The sequence below is a fragment of the Apium graveolens genome, chromosome 9 (assembly GCF_009905375.1).
Source record: "Apium graveolens cultivar Ventura chromosome 9, ASM990537v1, whole genome shotgun sequence".
Lineage (NCBI taxonomy): Eukaryota > Viridiplantae > Streptophyta > Magnoliopsida > Apiales > Apiaceae > Apium > Apium graveolens.
Window position 1 is genome coordinate 91,576,144 of NC_133655.1, and position 13,084 is coordinate 91,589,227.

At 39.7% G+C, this 13,084-nt stretch overlaps 1 non-coding gene across 1 annotated transcript; it reads right to left on the reverse strand.

Moving 5' to 3' along the window:
- Positions 1-6,709: 6,709 nt before the first annotated feature.
- LOC141687762 (small nucleolar RNA R71) lies at positions 6,710-6,816 on the reverse strand. Its single transcript, XR_012561246.1, has one exon. It is a non-coding gene; the product is annotated as a small nucleolar RNA R71 (small nucleolar RNA).
- Between the last annotated feature and the right edge of the window lie 6,268 nt (positions 6,817-13,084).

The window sequence follows — 13,084 nt, forward strand, 5'->3', positions numbered from 1 at the left end:
CTCTTGGATCGCATATTAAAGGTTAGTAATCGATCCCTATGTTTTTACCACGTTTTACATGCTTTTATTTGGATTTTATGTGTAAAAAGTGTTTTACCATGCCTCCGCTACGATTAAAATCCAACAGGGTCTATGCAGTTGGGTATAGATCCGCACTGTATCCTGACTGATCAGCAGGTTATAGTCAATATGTTGGTTCTTGTTTCCAGTCTTGTTTATTTGGCACTTGCCAGTGTTGGAAAATTATTATCCTATACAGATACAGATGGTTGTTTAAACCAACAGATTATCAGTTCATCTATTCATCTCTCTTTATACTATATATATTGTTACACGCTTATTAAGTGATAAGTGGCATTTTATACCACTTAGAACGTCTTAAAATGGCTTAAATTGGTGTCTTGAAATCAAGTATTTTGTGTATTTGATGCGTTTTTCTAGTGTTTATGCATTTCAGGGTATTAGTTGCATTTCGGAGGAGGAATCATCAAGAATAAGCCTTGGCATGTGTTCACCATTGCGAGAGGAAAAGAACGGGCAGATTACGGCGAAGAAACGGAGCAAACATGGAATTTTTCCAGAAGGGTCCTGCGCGCCCGCGCAGCAATACTGAGCGGCCGCGCAGCTGCCTTGCGCGCCCGCGCAGAAATACTGAGCGGCCGCGCAGGGTCGGGGAAAAAGATATATTATTTTAGACTTCTACTTCTGTTTGGCTTCCAACTTCTATGTAATCTGAGTTTTATGGGACTATTATATAGGTATATTTGAGACGTTTTCATAGAGTATTAAGAGGAGATTATGTTTTAGTTTGTGTTTTGCGCAAGAAGCGAAGGAGATAAGGAAGAAGACCGATTTAGCATACAGCAACGAAGAGGAAGCATATATTCTTGTGATTCTTGTTTCGTTGTAACGTTGGATGCTAGTTTTCTTGCTTTGACTTATTTACTCTTGTGACGTACTCTGTTTTAATATAATCAGTTTAGTTATTATTTTCTTGTGTTTGTTTATCATGATTTCATATGAACCCATGATGGCGATAAGTTCTATTATGGGCTAATCGTGATCATGGGGTTACAACGGATTTATTATGGAATTCTTTAGTTAATTGTTTAATACTTTAGTATGTGATGATTGCATGATATCTAGTATTGGTTGTGCGTATTCGTCTTATGTGCGTCGCGAACATATAAGATAGGGTGTTAATCTCTTGTGAAGCGACGATGGATCTTGAGATTTAGAACTTGCCATGCTAGCATAGGTTCATGTACGTTGTGCATGATTAGTGGGTAACTCTAACAGTTTTATTTGCCCTATGTAATCAAAAAGGAATAACTTGTGCTTAAATCGTTGTGTTGTCAATTTCTGTAGACATATAGGAACTCAACATAATTGATGACTATTCAACTTCTATCTTAATTGTGGATGTTTGGTAGAATGGTATTAGTACAATGAAAGTTGGCTTTTATCAGTTTCGTGTTATTCGATTAATATCATCACTGTCACATGCTAAAGGTAATAACTATGGCTACAGAAGGAAGTAATAATGAAGTTGTGATCTCATGAGTGTTTTATTATTGATAAATTGAAGTGTTAGTTAAGTGGTTAATTAAGTAGTTAATTATAGTTAATATTTAATCAACAATTTTAAGTGTTATTATCTTAACATTGAGAAATAGTCATACATTGGTGAGTGAGTTAAATTAGACAATAAATTAGTCTGAGTCTCTGAGGGAACGAACTAGAAAGTATTCTATATTACTTGCGAACGCGTATACTTGCGTGAATATTAGTGCGTGATTTCGCCCTAACAAGTTTTTGGCGCCGCTGCCGGGGACTCGGCGTATTTGTTTAGTTTATGTACTTACCATCATTGGTCATTAGGACTCAGTGATTCAAGACGTAGTAGTTCATTACTCTTTTCGTGTAATAACCCCAATTTTTGGGAAATTTTGAAACCCTTATGAATAGTGTTTTTGCTGAATGAGAAAACTTCTCATGCCACACTATGTAGGGGTTCTGATATGGATATTCTGAGATTTTATTAGTACTTTATAGGGGATATAAGTGTATGTAAAGATCGTCAGAATCCAAATCCGAACACTTTGATTTTTCCCGGAAATCCAATAGATACGGAAAGAATTGAGTATAAGGTAACAGGATAAAAGGATTTAAATTAAAGGATTATAATAGACGATCATAAAAAGGAATATAATGTATTGAGAAAGGTTAAGGGAACCTAAGTAATAAGATCCCGGGTATGATCCCTCAAACGATAAACGAGAACGAAAGTTAAGCGAACCGTATAACAGATCAGCGGTCATTAGGCAAACAATTAGGAAGTTAAGCAAAGGGATTAGAGAGAGTGATGTCACCCAACCAATGAGAAGAGGACAAGGAGGGAAAGATGACATCACCACATGACACAAGCATGACATAGAAGGGAAGGAAGTGTGGTTGAATTATAACCACACAAAATCAAGGTTAATTAAGTAATTAACCAAAAACAACACAAAAATCAACCAACCAAGCCAAAACATTTCATTTCACCAAACAAAACACAAAAATCTCTCTTCTTCTTCTTCATGCTCTCGGGTGCTTTTCTTAAAAAATGAAAGTCCAAGCTCCTCCACTTACTATTTAGCAAGGTAATTATCTAAGCTTCCCCATGGATAGTTACATACTTCCTATAAGTTTAAGCTTCTAATTCCAAGCCAATCTTTTTCTATAAATCATGAAAGAAGATGGTGAATAGTGTTTTCAAGAACTAAAATTTGTGTTCTTGAAGTTTTGTTTAGATTAAGCTTGGATAAGGACTTTAAGGGTGATTCCAAGCCATTCTCTTGATTCTCCACTCTCCAAGGAAGGTATAACTTCTCAAACCCTTAGTATTAAGTTTTGTTAGTTTGGATTTCATAATGTTAGGTGATGGGTTAGTGTAATGAGTGTGTACTCATGATAGAGCTTTGTTTAGTAAGTGGTTTTGTTGATTTTGGAGTTAGGAGTGATGCTTGTTAGATTTGAAGTTCTTGGTCACATTTTTTGACTTGGTTTAGATGAATAAATTGGTAATATTGAGTTGATTTGGGGCTGTTGTAATGTAGTTTAGATGGAGGTTTGATTGGGTTGTGAATTGGAGTTGAAATTGTGGTTGTTTGAATTGGTTTAAATTTGGGAAATCGCGTAAACATAGCCGTCGTAACGTCCGATTTTCTTTAGACTGTTTTTGTGCATAACATTAGGACCCAAGAACCCCCTGCTAGATTGTGACCATTGCCATGGTTAGATAGCTCATGTTACGAGCTTCGTTTTGATATGTAGTTCGTTCGATTCAAATGCACGGTTTAGGAGAAACGACCGTTTCAAGTAAACGGCATTTCACGAACGAAACTTTTCCCCTCGCCTTACTTTGAAACATAGGTTAAAGACCAAAAAGGGTTAATTAATGTATGAAACATTTATGGTAAGTGTGTTATGCAGTTGGTAAGACACTCGCGAAGGAATCGCCTTAAAACTCGTAAAGGTTAAATTATTAAAAATGGTGGAGCCGAGGGTACCCGAGTGACTTAAGCGAGTCAGTAAGCGCAAAACAAGCGTTAGAGTCTAAGTTAGTTAAAGTACAGATTTACAAGTGACTTTGGTTTAATTCCAACTTACTTGTTGTTTATAGGTTACCAGACTCGTCACGAGCCTTTTATCACCCCAAGTCGTTCAGGCAAGTTTTCTACCCGTTATAACTGTTGTTGTGATGAATATATGTATTTGCATTATCTTGCGATAGATGCATGTTGGTTAATTAGCAAATGTTGCAATATATTGAAGCATGCTGCTATGGTATATATATATATGCATGCCTGTTTCGTATTCTTTCCATATATATCTGTTGATTCAGTTGATAATACCTATGCTAGAGGATAGCGGTAATTTGCATATACCCTTAGTATAGGGACCCAAAGGTGAAAATATTTTCTAAAACCGGGAGTCGAGGATCCCGAGTAGATTTTGTATATATGGATATAAATATATATATATACTTATATATATATATGGTCATAGTTTTCAAAACTATTAATCGAATAAGGTTTATTCGATAACTTTAACTTTATTTTATTATTGAATATTATTTCGAATATTATTCGAAGGCTTATGACTCCTTTATATTAAATGAATATTATTTTGAATATTCATTCGAGGACTTATGACTCCTTTTATTTTATTATTTGAATATTATTTGAATATTCATTCGAGGGCTTATGACTCTTTTATATTATTTATTGAATATTATTTGAATATTCATTCGAGGGCTTATGACTCAGTTTATATTATTTAATGAATATTATTTGAATATTCATTTGAGGATCTATGACTCCGATTATTTGCTAAGATATATTCTTTATTTTATTAAAGAATAAGGTGTCAATAATCAAACTTATTTTCGATTATTCAAATAAAGAGAGTACTTTCATATAAGTATATCTTTGGTTATTTAATACTCGTTTCAAGTATAAGTTTTAATATTTCTACTTCAATAATTTTTATAAAGATTATTCTTATGGGAATGTTATTTAAATAATAATATTCAGTCATTTTCTAAATATTCTGGGGACTGATTTACTTCATTAAATCAGCTTTACTCCAAACACTCTATAAAGTGTTTTCGAGTCTTTAAAATGATTTTTAAAAGTTAGAGCGGATCCCAAAACTCATTTTTATATTTAAGATCTTCCTTTTTAAGGGGATTTAAATACTCGCTCAAAATCTGAGGGATCTGGCTCTGTGGTGTATTTTATATTCGCAACAAGGTTGCAGTTTTGGTAAATGAATTGATTACTTACCCAACGTTCGGGAAGTAAGTCCATCTATTGAGTCGGCATAAGCAACATGGGCTCAGTGGGAGTCCATGATAGTGTAAGTGGCTCAGTGGGAGTCCATCAAATGCATAAGTGGCTTAGTGGCAGTCCAGCATAAGGTCCTATTGCGACCAGGGTGATGACCAGTGGGGAATTCGTCCATCTACTAGTAGAAAAGGTTACTTATGGGTATCTTTGCCTGATCAGCAAGATATCTGGTTTATGCCAAAATTCTTTTCCTTTCCAAACTTATTGGATATTGCAATTCTGTTCATACTTTATATGACAGAGGTTTTCAGGAAATGTATAAAGGAAGATGTATATGTGGATATATATATATATATATATCAGAACTTAATGAAGTATGTCATAACTTCATTTCCTTTAATAATATTTTAAAGATTTAATCTATTCAAATCTTGTCTTGTAGTCTCATCTATGTGATGAACTGTTGAAAGCTCATTATACTTTGAACAATGGTAGTTCAAGTAGCTTTATAAATGATATAAGTGTAGTGAAGTATTTGGTAACTTCATCTTTTAAACTTAAATCTAATTAATAATTATCTTATGAATGACAAAGTTTTTCAGAAAAATGTTGAGACAAGGTTAGATATATGAGATCACCTTGCAACGATATTTTTTATACAGTTATACACTGGTACTTTATGTATATTATGCATGGAAGAGGACTTCCAATATTTTGAAAAGTATATATATATATATACTGAATATTTTGCGACTTCATCGCATTAAGATATCAAACTTGGTTCATTTCTTTTGACCAAGACTTTCATGAGTATTATGAGTAGGCTCATATATTCTTAATCATTATACATATTATTTTGGTGGGCTTGCTGCTCACCCTTGCTTTCTTCTTTCATCACACAACATCAGATAGATAAGATGAACAGAACCAAGCTCCCAATTCGCAAGCGGATAGGAAACGTTCCGCAGCTTTCTGGAAGCGTTGAGGCCGCTGTAGCTGAGGTAGAAATTACCAATAGGCTAAGTTTTCAACTAATAATGTACCAGACTTATGTATATTATGAATTGTAATAATGGCAAAGAAATGTAAATTATCCAGAAAACCTTTTAAGGTGTATTGACATATAATTATGGAATAAAACGACTTGTGATTATTTTTGGATATTCATCTCTGAGACTATAACTTGTGGTGTGTGTGTGTATATTGTGGGGTCACAGTAAAGAGTAGTTGATTGTTTAATAAGATTGGGTGTTGTTAAGGGAAGTGGAACTCGTGACAACCCGGATCCCCGACCCCGGATTTGGGGGTGTTACATTTCGGTTGTGTTTCAGGTACTTTAGCAAGCGTTTATGCAAACTCGTTCTCGTGCTCACAAGAGGACCTTAGATACAGCTGAGGAGAAAGACAAAGTTCTTGATACACCGGAGAAGTTAGATTTTGAGGATTCGGATTCAGGAACTGAGCAGAAAGAACCAGTAAACATGGGAGATCGTATTGTTCAAGCTGATCCAGCTCTTATGGATTTTTCTCGGCCTAAAATTGATGACATTCAATCAAGCATCCTTCATCCGGCTATTCAAGCTAACACCTTTGAAATCAAGCCGGGCACTATTCAGATGGTGCAGAATTCTGTTTCTTTTGGAGGAGCGGCAACTGAAGACCCCAACATGCACATAAGGAATTTTGTCGAGATCTGCAGCACTTTTAAGTATAATGGCGTGACTGATGAGGCTATCAAGTTGAGGCTTTTCCCATTCTCACTGAGGGATAAAGCTAAAGACTGGTTACATTCTGAACCAGCTGGGTCAATCACTACGTGGCAAGATCTTGCGCAAAAGTTTCTGGTGAAGTTTTATCCAATGGCAAAGACTGCTGCTATGAGGAGTGCTCTTACTCAATTTGCGCAGCAACCTACAGAATCTATGTGCGAGGCTTGGGAACGCTACAAGGAAATGTTGAGAAAATGTCCACATCATGGAATGCCGGATTGGATGGTAATCACTGGTTTTTATAATGGTTTGGGGGCCCAATCTCGGCCCATGCTCGATGCAGCAGCTGGAGGCGCCTTATGGGCTAAAAGCTATACTGAGGCGTATAATCTTATCGAGACGATGGCTGCAAATGAGCATCAAAACCCAACTCAGAGGATGACGTCAGGCAAGGTAGTAGGTATTCTGGAAGTTGATGCAGCCACCGCTATTGCAGCCCAGCTCCAAGCGCTATCAATGAAGGTTGATTCTTTGGCTACGTATGGAGTTAATCAAATAGCTATGGTTTGTGAGCTTTGTGCAGGTTCTCATGCTACGGATCAGTGTTCTCTTATCAACGAATCTGTTCAGTATGTGAATAATTATCAGCGACAACAGCAGCCTGTGCCAGCGACCTATCATCCTAACAACAGAAATCATCCAAATTTCAGCTGGGGGAATAATCAGAATGCTATTCAGCCACCATATCAGCAAGGAGTGAGTAAACAGTTTAACCCACCTGGATTCCAGCAACCACAGCAGTATGCTACAAGGCAGTCATATCCTCAATTTCGAAGTGCAGCTGTACCTACTAGTGCTGATTTTGAGGAACTTAAGCTGTTGTGCAAGAGTCAGGCGGTTTCTATCAAGACCTTGGAAAATCAAATCGGTCAATTAGCCAATGCAGTGCTCAATCATCAACCTGGCACTCTTCCCAGTGACACGGAAGTACCAGGCAGGAAGGAAGCTAAAGAGCAAGTCAAGGCTATTACCTTAAGGTCTGGAAAAGTAGCTGATGCTGAAAAGGCAAAAGAAGTCAAAGCTGAAGTTAGAGATGAAGAATTTAAGCAAAAGGAGAAAGCGGCGGAACCAAGGAAGACTACTGTTGAACACACTCTGCCTGAGGCTAATACAGGGGAGAAACAGCTCTATCCTCCACCATCTTTTCCTAAGAGATTGCAGCAACAAAAGCTGGATAGACAGTTCGGGAAGTTTCTGGAGGTGTTCAAGAAACTTCACATCAATATACCTTTCGCTGAGGCTCTGGAACAAATGCCTAGTTATGCGAAGTTTATGAAGACTATTCTTTCAAGGAAGGTGAAACTGGATGACCTTGAAACCGTTGCTCTCACGGAAGAATGCAGCGCTGTTCTGCAGCAAAAGTTACCACCAAAACTGAAAGATCCAGGAAGCTTCACCATTCCTTGCACCATTGGCAATCTAACTTTTGACAAGTGCCTTTGTGATTTGGGAGCAAGCATTAATCTGATGCCCTTGTCGATCTTTAAAAAGCTGGATCTGCCTGATCCAAAACCCACATACATGTCGCTACAATTGGCTGACCGTTCCATTACTTACCCAAGGGGCATAGTTGAGGATGTGCTTGTCAAGGTGGATAAGCTCTTCTTTCCTGCAGATTTTGTTATTCTGGATTTTGAGGAAGATAAGAAGATTCCCATAATCTTGGGGAGGCCTTTCTTGGCTACTGGCCGTACCTTGATAGATGTGCAAAAATGGGAACTTACTATGCGGGTCCAAGATCAGGATGTGACCTTCAACGTATTCAAGGCAATGAAATTCCCTACAGAAGATGAGGAGTGCTTAAAAGTGGATGTGATTGATTCTGCGGTTACTTCAGAACTCGATCACATGCTAATGTCTGATGCATTGGAAAAGGCCTTAGTGGGGGAATTTGACAGTGATGATGAAGATAGCAACGAGCAATTACAATATCTGAACGCTTCTCCATGGAAGCTAAAGCTCGACATACCATTTGAATCTCTTGGTACTTCTGACCTTAAGAATGCTGAAGGGAAGCTCAAACCATCAATAGAGGAAGCACCTACCTTGGAGCTTAAACCATTACCTGAACACTTGAGGTATGCTTTTTTAGGTGATTCATCTACGTTACCTGTTATTATTTCAGCTGACCTTTCAGGTAGTGAGGAAGATAAGCTCTTAAGGATTTTGAGAGAATTCAAATCGGCTATAGGATGGACCATAGCAGACATCAAGGGGATAAGTCCTTCATATTGTATGCATAAAATTCTGCTAGAGGAAGGAAGTAAGCCAACTGTGGAACAGCAACGAAGACTGAATCCCATCATGAAGGAGGTGGTGAAGAAAGAAATTCTGAAATGGCTAGATGTAGGCATCATTTATCCTATTTCTGACAGCTCGTGGGTGAGCCCTGTACAATGTGTTCCTAAGAAAGGAGGTATCACTGTGGTCGCAAATGAAAAGAATGAGCTCATCCCTACTCGAACAGTTACAGGATGGAGAGTATGCATGGATTATAGGAAATTGAACAAAGCCACAAGAAAAGATCACTTCCCTCTCCCATTCATTGATCAAATGCTTGACAGATTGGCGGGACATGAGTATTTTTGTCTTCTGGATGGTTATTCCGGGTATAATCAGATTTGTATTGCACCAGAGGATCAGGAAAAGACTACCTTCACTTGTCCATTTGGCACATTTGCTTTTCGTAGAGTTTCGTTTGGGTTATGTGGCGCCCCGGCCACCTTTCAGAGATGTATGATGGCTATATTCTCTGGCATGATTGGAAATAATGTCGAAGTATTCATGGATGACTTCTCCGTCTTTGGACACTCATATGATGAATGTTTAAATAATCTGCGCGCCGTACTCAAAAGATGCGTGGAAACTAATTTGGTGCTTAATTGGGAGAAATGTCATTTTATGGTGCGTGAAGGCATTATCCTTGGGCATAAGGTCTCTAGCAAAGGTCTGGAGGTGGACAAGGCCAAAGTGGGAGTCATTGAAAATCTTCCCCCACCTAATTCGGTGAAAGGAATCCGTAGTTTTCTCGGTCATGCGGGTTTTTATCGGCGATTCATCAAGGACTTTTCAAAGATATCTAAGCCGTTGTGCAATTTACTTGAGAAAGATGTGCCTTTTAAATTTGATGATGAATGTTTGGCAGCATTCGAGACTCTCAAGGAGAGTTTGATCACGGCACCAGTTATTACAGCACCAGATTGGACAGAACCGTTTGAGATGATGTGTGATGCGAGTGATTATGCGATAGGTGCAGTTCTGGGACAGCGCAAGAAAAATCTCTTCCATGTGGTCTACTATGCGAGTAAGACTTTAAATGGGGCCCAATTGAACTACACCACTACTGAGAAGGAGCTTTTGGCTATAGTCTTTGGCTTTGAGAAATTTCGATCTTATCTGCTTGGTACGAAAGTGACAGTATTCACTGATCATGCAGCTATTCGCTATCTGGTTTCTAAGAAGGATTCGAAGCCGAGACTCATTCGTTGGGTGCTTTTACTTCAAGAATTTGAGTTAGAGATCAAAGATAGAAAAGGTACTGAGAATCAAGTAGCTGACCATCTCTTTAGGTTGGAGAATCCCGATTCTACTTCACAAGATAGGACGTTAATCAATGAATCTTTTCCGAATGAGCAGTTGTTTGCAATTCAGGAGGAAGAACCATGGTTTGCAGATATTGTAAACTATCTTGTCAGCAATATAATACCTCCTAATTTGACATCCGCTCAAAAGAAGAAGTTTCTGCATGAGGTGAAGTGGTATATGTGGGATGAACCATATTTGTTTAGACAGGGAGCTGACCAGATCATCAGGAGATGTATCCCGTTCTGTGAGACGGAGGGGATATTACGAGACTGCCATTCCACGGTTTATGGTGGACACTATGGAGGTGAGAAGACGGCAGTTTATGGTGGACACTATGGAGGTGAGAAGACGGCAGCTCGTATTCTGCAAGCAGGTTTTTTCTGGCCTACTTTGTTCAAGGATGCTCATCAGTTTGTTTTAAGGTGTGATCATTGCCAAAGAATGGGAAATTTGTCAAGGAAGGATGAGATGCCATTAAATGTGATACTTGAAGTCGAGGTCTTTGATGTATGGGGAATCGATTTCATGGGGCCTTTTATCTCGTCTTGCAATAATCAGTACATCTTGCTGGCAGTCGATTATGTCTCAAAATGGGTCGAAGTTAAAGCTTTACCGACAAATGATGCAAAGGCAGTGCTAAATTTTCTTCATAAGCAAATTTTCACAAGGTTTGGAACACCTCGGGTAATCATAAGTGATGAAGGATCGCATTTTTGCAACCGTAAGTTCACTTCTATGATGCAGCGTTATAATGTGAATCATCGAGTAGCTACTGCCTATCATCCGCAAACAAATGGTCAAGCGGAAGTGTCTAACAGAGAGATAAAGCGCATTCTAGAGAAGGTTGTTTGTCCGTCAAGGAAGGATTGGTCTTTAAAGCTCGATGAAGCTGTTTAGGCTTACAGAACAGCATACAAAACTCCACTTGGGATGTCACCGTTTCAGTTGGTGTACGGTAAGGTATGTCATCTACCGGCGGAGCTTGAGCATAAGGCCTACTGGGCATTGAAGAAATTGAACCTGGATTTAGATGCAGCTGGTAAGAAAAGAATGCTTCAACTAATGAACTTGATGAATTTCAACTTCAAGCGTACGAGAATAACAAAATGTATAAGGAAAAGGTGAAGAGGTGGCACGATAGGAAACTACATCCTAAGTTATTTGTGCCATGGCAACAAGTTCTGTTATTCAACTCTCGGCTCCGACCTTTTCCTGGGAAGTTGAAATCAAGGTGGTCTGGACCTTTTATTGTCAAAACTGTGTTTCCACATGGAGCGGTGGAAATTTTTGAGAATGATTCGGACCAAGCATTCAAGGTTAACGGTCAGCGGTTGAAACACTACTATGGGGACATGGCAAACCGAGAGGTGGTTAGTGCCATGTTGTTGACTACGTGAGAAAGGTACGGAACGTCAAGCTAATGACGAAAAAGAAGCGCTGCGTGGGAGGCAACCCATGAATTGTTGTTACAGGAACCCTTAGAAGTTAATAACCTATCCAAAAACACAAAAAAATCAGAAAACAGGGGCTGAAATTTTTTTTTTCCAGAGACCCTCTGCGCGCCCGCGCAGCTATGCTGAGCGGCCGCGCAGCTTGCTTCGCGCCCGCGCAGAAATGCTGAGCGGCCGCGCAGGGGTCGAGTTCCAGAAAATTTTTTACAGTTCAGAAAAAAAAAACACACACACAAAAACCCATCACAGCCCATAAACCCACGAATTCTTTTCCCATTACCCCATGATTTTATCCCTCAACTCCACTCCTAATCTAATTTAACCTACTCCACACCCTATATATACATACACCTATCCCACATATCTCCCACAAACTTCCTACACTTAAACCCTCTCATAAACATCAAAAATCAGTTCTTACACACTTTTATCCACAAATCAATGGCACCCAAGAGAGCACGCACTATTGACAGCAGCAGCACAGTTCCTACTGCTGATTCATCAAGGGGTACTGCTGCAAGGCCTCGGTTAACTGACAGAGCCGCGGAGGAGGAGTACACTAGGCTGTTGGGGAAGCCGATTCTGAAGGAGAGGGGGTTTTTACCATCAGGGAGGGATGGTGAGTTGTTGCCCATGATTGCAGAGAAGGGGTGGATAGCTTTTTGTGAGTCACCCGAAGCAGTACCGATGAGTGTTGTTCGCGAGTTCTACGCGAACGCGAAGGCTGAAAAGAATGGGTTTTCTGTAGTTCGTGGGCTGACGGTTGATTATCATCCTGCGGCGATTCGCAGTGTGATTGGACAGCGAGAGAGGAAGCCTGAGGAGGAGAACTGGAATGAAAAGACTGCTGAGGACTTTGACTTAGATTTGATTTGTGCGACTCTCTGTCGACCGGGCACAGTTTGGAACCGCAGTCCAGCCAATAATGAGTATCGTCACTTTCCGGCGATCGCCATGAACAGGTATGCCCGTGCATGGAATACATTTATATGTGCTAATATTTTGCCTTCTTCACATGCACACGAGGTCACAGTTGCGAGAGCACAATTGTTGTGGGGAATTCTGAATGAGGAATACTATGTGGACCTTGGTGAGTTTATCTACCAAGGAATTCTGAAGTTTTTGAGGGGAGCAAAGCATATGAACATCCCTTATGCATCCACGGTTACAAAGCTATGCCGAGCAGTAGGAGTGAACTGGCCGGCTCATGAGCAGTTGCAGTTGCCAGCAGCTCCGATAGATTCTGGCACTCTGAATGGGATGCAGGAGTGGACCGGTGGTGAGCCTGAGGAGCATGGGCTGGGTTATCGTCTTCCAGGAGGGCGCCAGCACGAGGTGCTACTATGGCCAGGCCAGGGCGTGGTGAGGCTAGTTCTTCGAGAGCTCAGGAGGGTGCTGGGATGGGTGATGCCCAGTATAGGAGGCTTTCACGGTGGATGGATGC